Source organism: Triticum dicoccoides, chromosome 7A (assembly GCF_002162155.2).
Source record: "Triticum dicoccoides isolate Atlit2015 ecotype Zavitan chromosome 7A, WEW_v2.0, whole genome shotgun sequence".
Taxonomy (NCBI): domain Eukaryota; kingdom Viridiplantae; phylum Streptophyta; class Magnoliopsida; order Poales; family Poaceae; genus Triticum; species Triticum dicoccoides.
The window spans coordinates 199,189,002-199,197,312 of NC_041392.1; positions in this window are offsets into that span (position 1 = coordinate 199,189,002).

The following is an 8,311-nucleotide window of genomic DNA, read 5'->3' on the forward strand; positions in this document are numbered from 1 at the left end:
TCTAAGTATGCACCGTTGCCAAAGTTCGTTGTGCCGAGACACCACGTGATGATCGGGTGTGATAAGCTCTACGTTCACATACAACGGGTGCACGCCAGTTTTGCACATGCAGAAATACTCAGGTTAAACTTGATGAGCCTAGCATATGCAGATATGGCCTCGGAACACTGAGACCGAAAGGTTGAGCGTGAATCATATAGTAGATATGATCAACATAGTGATGTTCACCATTGAAAACTACTCCATTTCACGTGATTATCGGTCATTGAGGGAGTCCTGGATTAGGGGGTCTCCGGACAGCCGGACTATCTCCATTGGCCGGACTGTTAGACTATGAAGATACAAGATCGAAGACTTCGTCTCGTGTCCGGATGGGACTCTACTTGGCGTGGAAGGCAAGCTAGGCAATACGGATATGGATATCTCCTCCTTTGTAACCGACCTTGTGTAACCCTAACCCTCTCCGGTGTCTATATAAACTGAAGGGTTTTAGTCCGTAGGACAACAACCATAACATACAATCATACCATAGGCTAGCTTCTAGGGTTTAGCCTCTCTGATCTCGTGGTAGATCTACTCTTGTACTACACATATCATCAATATTAATCAAGCAGGATGTAGGGTTTTACCTCCATCAAGAGGGCCCGAACCTGGGTAAAGCATCATGTTCCCTGCCTCCTGTTACCATCCGGCCTAAACGCATAGTTCAGGACCCCCTACCCGAGATCCGCCGGTTTTGACACCGACATTGGTGCTTTTATTGAGAGTTCCTCTGTGTCGTCGCCGTTAGGCTTGATGGCTCCCACTATCATCGATAGCGATGCGGTCCAGGGCGAGACTTTTCTCCCCGGACAAATCTTCGTATTCGGTGGCTTTGCACTGCGGGCTAATTCGCTTGGCCATCTGGAGCAGATTGAAAGCTATGCACCTGGCTGTCAGGTCAGATTTGGAAGTTTGAACTACACGGACGACATCCGCGGAGACTTGATCTTCGACGGATTCGAGCCACGGCCGGGCGCGCCACACTGTCGTGATGGGTACGACCTAGCTCTGCCGCCGAACAGTACCCCAAAGACCGCGCCTGCATCAGCTTCGACCCTTAGCCTGGAGCCAACTGCGCCAATCGAGGATGGGTGGCTAGACACCGCCTCAGGGGCTGCAGTCTCAACGGCGATCGAGCCAAAACACCAGCATAACCCTCTGTGCAGCCCATGATTCCAAGATGCCGGACTCTTTTCCGGACTCCGAACCATCCGTGCCCCTGCCAATCGAATCCGATTGGGCGCCGATCATGGAATTCACCGCCATGGATATCTTTCAGCACTTGCCCTTCGGCGACATTCTGAATTCACTAAGGTCTCTCTCTTTGTCAGGAGAGCCCTGGCCGGATTATGGCTAACAAGATTGGGATGCGGACGACGGAGAAATTTAACGCCCACCCACCACCCACTTAATAGCCACTGTCGATGACTCAACCGACATGCTCGACTTCGACTCCGAAGACATCGATGGTATGGACAACAATGCCGGAGGAAAGAGGAACCACCGCCCACAGGGCGCTGGACATCCACTTCATCATATGACGTATACATGGTGGACACACCAAAAGAAGACAACAACGAGGAATGGAAGGACGCACCGAAGGCTTGTTCCCTCGAGAAGCAGTCAAAGCGGCGGCACAGGCGCCGCCCCAAATCCTGCCTCGCCAGAAATAACGATCATACAGACCCAGCGTTGGAGCAGGGCGAACCACTGCCGGACCACGGCAATACGGAGAATCAAACCGAACAAACCAATTCTATCAAAGATAATAGTCCGGACGACACAACGCCGGACAGGCACCTGAAGTAGCAGAACGCCCGTCAAAGGCTTGTTGCCACTGCGAGGAGTCTGAAAAAGCAGAAGCAAAGGCTCAAGGCTGCGTAGGACACACTCCAAACCAGATGGAGTAAAGTACTCAACACAGCAGCAAAGTACGGCGACAATCGCCCCACCAAGAGCTACCCAAAGCGGAAGTTGCAACCTGAAGTCGATGAGGTGGCCTCAGACCCCTCACAACCAAAAATCGAAATAGCCACCTGGCCAGATAGACGACCTCACGGCCAACATAGAGCGGCAAACAATGCCACTCACAAGACAATACGCGATCCACGTGAGGGCTCGCACCAAAAGGACGGCGCAACCAGATCCATATATGGACCACGCAAGCGCGCCCCAGCATACGATATAACACAACAAACATCCGAACAACGCGGTACACCCAGATACAGGGGTGCCGCACACCCCCTATGTTTCACCGATGAGGTACTGGACCATGAATTTCTAGAGGGATTCAAACCCGTAAACATAGAGGCATACGACGGAACAACAGACCCTGGGGTCTGGATCGAGGACTATATCCTCCACATCCATATGGCTCGAGGAGATGATCTCCACGCCATCAAGTACTTACCACTCAAACTCAAAGGGCCAGCTTGTCACTGGCTTAAAGGCCTCCCCGAAAACTCCATTGGAAGCTGCGCAGAGCTCAAAGACACTTTTCGGGCAAATTTTCAAGGGACTTATGTCCGACCTCCAGACGCGGATGATTTGAGTCATATAACTCAACAACTCGGAGAGTCAGCCTGAAAGCTTTGGAACAGGTTTCTTACTAAAAGAACGAAATTGTCGACTGTCCAGACACCGAAGCCTTGGCAGCTTTTAAGCATAGCGTCCGTGACGAATGGCGCCAGACACCTCGGCCAAGAAAAGCCGAGAACAATGGCAGCATTAACAAGCCTCATGACCCGCTTTTGCGCGGGTGAGGACAGCTGGCTAGCCCGATGCAGCACCAGCGACCCCAGTATATCTGAAGTTAGAGATGGAAATGGGAAATCACGGCGCAACAACAATAACAAATGCCGGAATAAAGAAGACGACACGAAGAGCACGGCAGTAAACACCGGATTCAAAATCTCTCGGCCAGGTCAGCAAAAGCCGCCCTCTAAAGGTGCCAGAGACGAACTGTCCAGCTTGAACAAAATTCTGGACCAAATATGTCAGATCCATAGCACCCCTGGCAAACCAGCCAATCATACCCACAGAGAATGTTGGGTCTTCAAGCAGTCCGGCAAGCTCAACGCCGTACACAAGGGGGAGGATACACCAAGCAAAGACGAGGATGAGCCTCTCAAGCAAGACACTAGGGAACAAAAGAAATTTCCACCAGAAGTCAAAACTGTAAACGTGTTACACGTGATCAAGGGAAGAAACAAAAAGGCACTCCCAGAAAAATATGCCCAAAGGCCTATCACCGCGGAGTCCTGCCACTGGTCGTCCCAACCGATCACTTTCGACCATCGTGATTACTCAGCAAGTATCCGGCGTGCAGGATGGGCTGCCTTGGTATTAGACCCAATAATTAACGGATACCACTTCACACGAGTCCTGATGGACGGTGGCAGCAGTTTAAACCTGATATACCAGGATACAATCCGCGAAATGGGGATAGATCCAACAAAAAATTGCCATAGCAATACTACCTTTAAAGGAGTAACGCCAGGCCCAGGGGCTCATTGCACGGGCTCCCTGCTACTAAAGGTTATATTCGGCTTCCCTGATAACTTCCGTAGCGAACATTTAACCTTCCACATCGCTCCATTCAGAAGTGGATATCAAGCACCTCGGACGCGAAGCTTTCACTCGATTTAATGCAATACCGCACTACGCTTCCCTCACACTCAAGATGCCCGGCCCACGTGGTATCATTACAGTGAACGGAAGTATTAAGCGATCTTTGTGTGTCGAAGAGCGTGCGGCTGCCTTGGCAGCCGCCCCCTACAAATGGCCTCACCAACTAAAGCATTCAACAGGTCGTCAAGACCTCGGACATGGTTAGACGAGTCCAGCGCAACTATAGGCAATTCATACCGGATCAATGGTCACACCCCTATTACAAATACAGGGGGCTCAACGCGCGCAGACAAGTGGCGATTTTTACTCATCTTGAATTATACATGGTTTCTTTAAAAACTACCTTTTTGCATGACAACTTTTTCACCTAAGTTCCTCTCTTTTATAGATGATCGTCATGCTACACCCGTCCAGGATACGGCACAACGGAGACACAGGCACAGACGTGCAGCAGGGACCCACTCCAAGGATTCTTTTTAGATTAAGACCCTGCGTAAACCTTTTTTACTGTCTCTTGTTGATACATATCCACCGAATTCTCATCACAATTTAGAAGGATGCTGACGTCTTGGCATGTGGCCACGTCAGAATAATGCACGTACCTGGACACAAGGGGCTTCTTACAAAGGGCACTATTCAGGCCCGATTCATACCATAAAGACCGAACACCTTAGGGAGTGTTCGGCGTCACAAGTTTGGCCTTATATGCATCAGCTCCGAATCATTGTCTTTGGTCAAATGTTGGGTTTGCCCGGCTCTTGTGTTTTGGTGCCTTACGTTCCGCTTTATCGGCTAAGGTAGCACCAGGAGAACTACTGCGATTGTGCCCTGGTTCATCCGGACGAGCACCTCAGTAGAGAAAGCCGAAAACTGACTGTCATGATATAGCGTGAGACTGGTCAACCACTCGATGACCTATCAGAATGTTAGAATTCCTCCGCCTTAATGAAGGGTCGTTTTCCAGCCAGGCATGTATGCACCCCGCGGTCAGGAGAGTGCGTAGTCACCAGAGGCTATCTAGTAGCCCCACTGTCAAACTCCTATGGCTAAGTGAAAGTGTTAAAGCATTATAGTCCGGTTCCCTCGCTCGCTGCGCTATCACCTCCTTATTAGGACCAAGACGTTGGGTTAAGTGTGAATACGCGTTTTTTGCGAGCACCTCCGCATTATATGCGTGGGGGTTGAAGCCGACGGCTGCAATCTTTCAGGTTATACACATGTATACATAAACGGCCGCACAGGAGGCATCATACTACTTTCAGGCAAAAGTATAAATATAGCCTTATAAAAACTTCATAAAAGCATTGTGTTTACAATGAGAATACATATCACTCAAACATAATATTTTTCGAGCACTGGGCCTCTATCAAATGAGCACCCTCGAGAACCTCCTCGAAATAATGCTCGGCAGCCACTCGGCCGATGGCCGAACCCTGCGCCACGACAACGGTAGCGTCCATCTCCGCCCAGTATGCTTTAACACGGGCAAGGGCCATCCGCGAGCCTTCTATGCACACTGACCTCTTCATCGCATTAATGCGCGGCACCGCACCAAGGAACTGCTACACTAAGCTGAAATAGCTATCCGGCTTTTGCTTTTTCGGCCATAGCTAATCCACAACAGACCTCATGGGAAGTCCGGACAACCTATTCAGTTTGGCCCATTCGGCTAGCTGGCCAGTCAATGAAAGCGGACACTCTAGAACGTTGAATTGCGACCAGAACAGCTTGTCCACTTCACGATCTGTCTGACCTTGGAAGTACTTGGCAGCATCGGCAACACTCACCGCCAAATCATATACGCATTTGCCGAACTCCACAGCCGATCCAGAGGGGCATACCGTGGATCTCCGAACTTCCTCCGTAACATAAAGGGTTTCCCAGCCGCAATATCCTCGGCTTCCCGCAGCTCCTCCTTCTTCGCTCTCATAGCAGAACGGGTGTCTTTGTCCACCGCCGTGGCCTTCTCAAGGTCCGTTGCCTTCGCTCGGTTTTCTTTTTCAAGGACCTGGCAACGGTCGGCAGTGTCTTTTAATTCCATGGCCATCTTGGCCATCTTCTCTTGGCTCTCGCAATGTGCGGCCTTCTCGGCTTTCAACTCTTCGGCCGCCTTCAAAGCAGCCGCATCACTAATCCTCGCTTGTTCCTTGGCTCGGGCAAGTTCTGCCTGCAAGGTTTCCACGGTGGCAGCTCCATCTGCAGTCACAACATATTAAAGATACTGGCATCATGTTGCTCTTACTATGTGGCATCCACCAGATAATAACACTTACCCTGCGGCTCGTTAAGCCTCTTGTTAACAAGCTCGATGTCGGCATCCGCTGCATCCAGTTGCCGTTTTAATTTGGCAAACTCACTAGTCTGGCTAGCCATCAAAGCTTCCACCACCTGCACATAGGGGCAGTCTGGTTATTGCCTGGGAATATGATCCTATGGTCGCCGCCGTTCTCGACGACAACCAGAGTCTCAGGGGCTACTATCTACACAGGGCACACCTAACATGTGCAATACTATCACATATTATCTCACGTACCTCAAAGCCTGGCAGTAGAATCATAAAGGCTTCACGTAATCCGCTTTCGGCGGACGAAATTCTCTCCATCACCGTACCCATCAGCGTACGGTGTTCTTCTGAGATGGCCGCTCGCCCCACCAACTCCCTCAGAACGTCCGACCGCACACCAGACGGTGCCGGACACTTTTGTTTGCTCTCTTCGGGAGCCGGACGCTGGGGTCTTCGGGGGTCTATGGGATTATCTTCTGGCCTCACCGGATCCGGAGAGGCCCTCCATGACGACACTTCGGGGTCGCCCGCTTCTGGAGCGGAGGAGTCCGGGGGAGGCGTTTCGCTCTCCATCATCTCTGGAAGAAGATCCCCCGAAGACGAGCTCATCTGAGAGGGGCTAAGGCCCGAACTGCAAGATATATGCGATGGTTATTTTCTCAAAAAAAAGATAGCATACCTTTACTATTAAAGTAGTTTGGGATCACTTACGACTCGTTGGAGGGCTGATCCCCCGCGGACTTTGTGCGGCAAAAGCACCCCCCGAGGCGGGACCCTCTGTGGGAGACTTCTTCTCCCGTTTGGAGGCTTCGGCTTCCGGATCCTCAGAGGCAGTCCTTTTCCTCCCCCGGTTGTCCTCCTTCGTGGAGACGCTCATTCCCTCGGTTGGAACGGGCAGCGATGGGGGCCCGCTTCCGCCCGTATTATCCCCCCCGGTATCTTCCTTCAAGGGCTCCGGGCAATGTGCGACCTCTAGCATCTTTTCCAATACCGGATTTTCCAAACCCTCAGGGAGGGGGGCCAAACACTGAATCATCTTCGCCTTTGTTAGCCAGTCCTGGTCAAAAAGCAAACTCTCAGAAATAACTTCATAATGAATAAAAAGACAGTGTGTTCGGCCAGAGGGTTTCTTACTTGTTCAGCGGCGCGGTTACAGCTCAGGCCCACGTCCTCGGTAATATCCGGACACTCTACTTGAGGTCCAAAGAATGACTTGTACATCTCCTCGTGCGTCAGGCCGAGGAAACTTTGAATGGCACGTGGTCCCTCTGGGTTAAACTCCCACAAGCGAAGGGGCCAGCGTCTGCAAGGCTGGACTTGACGAACCAGCATAACTTGTATTACCACAGCCAAATTAAAATCTCCCTCGAAGAGATCTCGAATGCGGCTTTGCAGTATAGGCACGTCCTTGGCTGGACCCCAGCTCAGACCTCTGCTAATCCATGACATCAGTTGTGGTGGGGTCCCGAGCGGAATGCGGGGGCAGCCGCCCACTTGGCACTTCGGGGGGCCGTGATGTAAAACCACTCTCGTTGCCATAATTCGGACACCTCTAGAAAGGAACCTTTTGGCCATGGAGCTCCTGCCATCTTGCCTATTGATGCACCTCCACACGCTGCCTGTTACCCCTCGATCATCTTTGGCTTTACTTCAAAGGTCTTGAGCCACAGGCCGAAGTGAGGGGTAACGCGGAGGAAGGCTTCACACACGACAATAAATGTCGAGATGTGGAGAAAGGAGTCCGGAGCTAGATCGTGGAAATCTAGCCCGTAATAGAACATCAAACCCCTGATGAAAGGATCCAGAGTGAGGCCTAGACCTTGGAGGAAGTGGGAGATGAACACAACGTTCTCGTTGGGTTCAGGAGTGGGGACGACCTGCCCTCGAGCAGGCAGCCGATGCAAAACCTCGGCGGTCAGGTATCTGGCCTCCCTCAACTTCTTAATGTCCTCTTCCGTAATGGAGGAGGGCATCCATCAGCCATGAAGGCTGGATCCGGACATGATTGAAGATCCGGAGCACCTAACCTGGGCTTTGGGTGTTAGAACTTGAGGCGGGAGAAGGGTTCGATTGAGCACGAGAGAGAAAAGGCAAAAACCTCGTCCCTTTATAAAGAGGGTGAATATCAAGCGTCCTCTCCATGGTCGTTTAGGGCTTGCCTATAATCTAGGAGTCCTAGAAACGGTTGGGTTACCCACGACCACATTAATGAGAATACCGTAATTGGGGGAACACGATCTCCGCTTCGGCAAGACGTGTCAAGAAACTACCTCGCGTTATGTGCAAGGCTGGTTAAAAGAAACGGTTCGAATAATCACCGGGCCATGACATAACGTCATGCTGCCAAAATAAGTT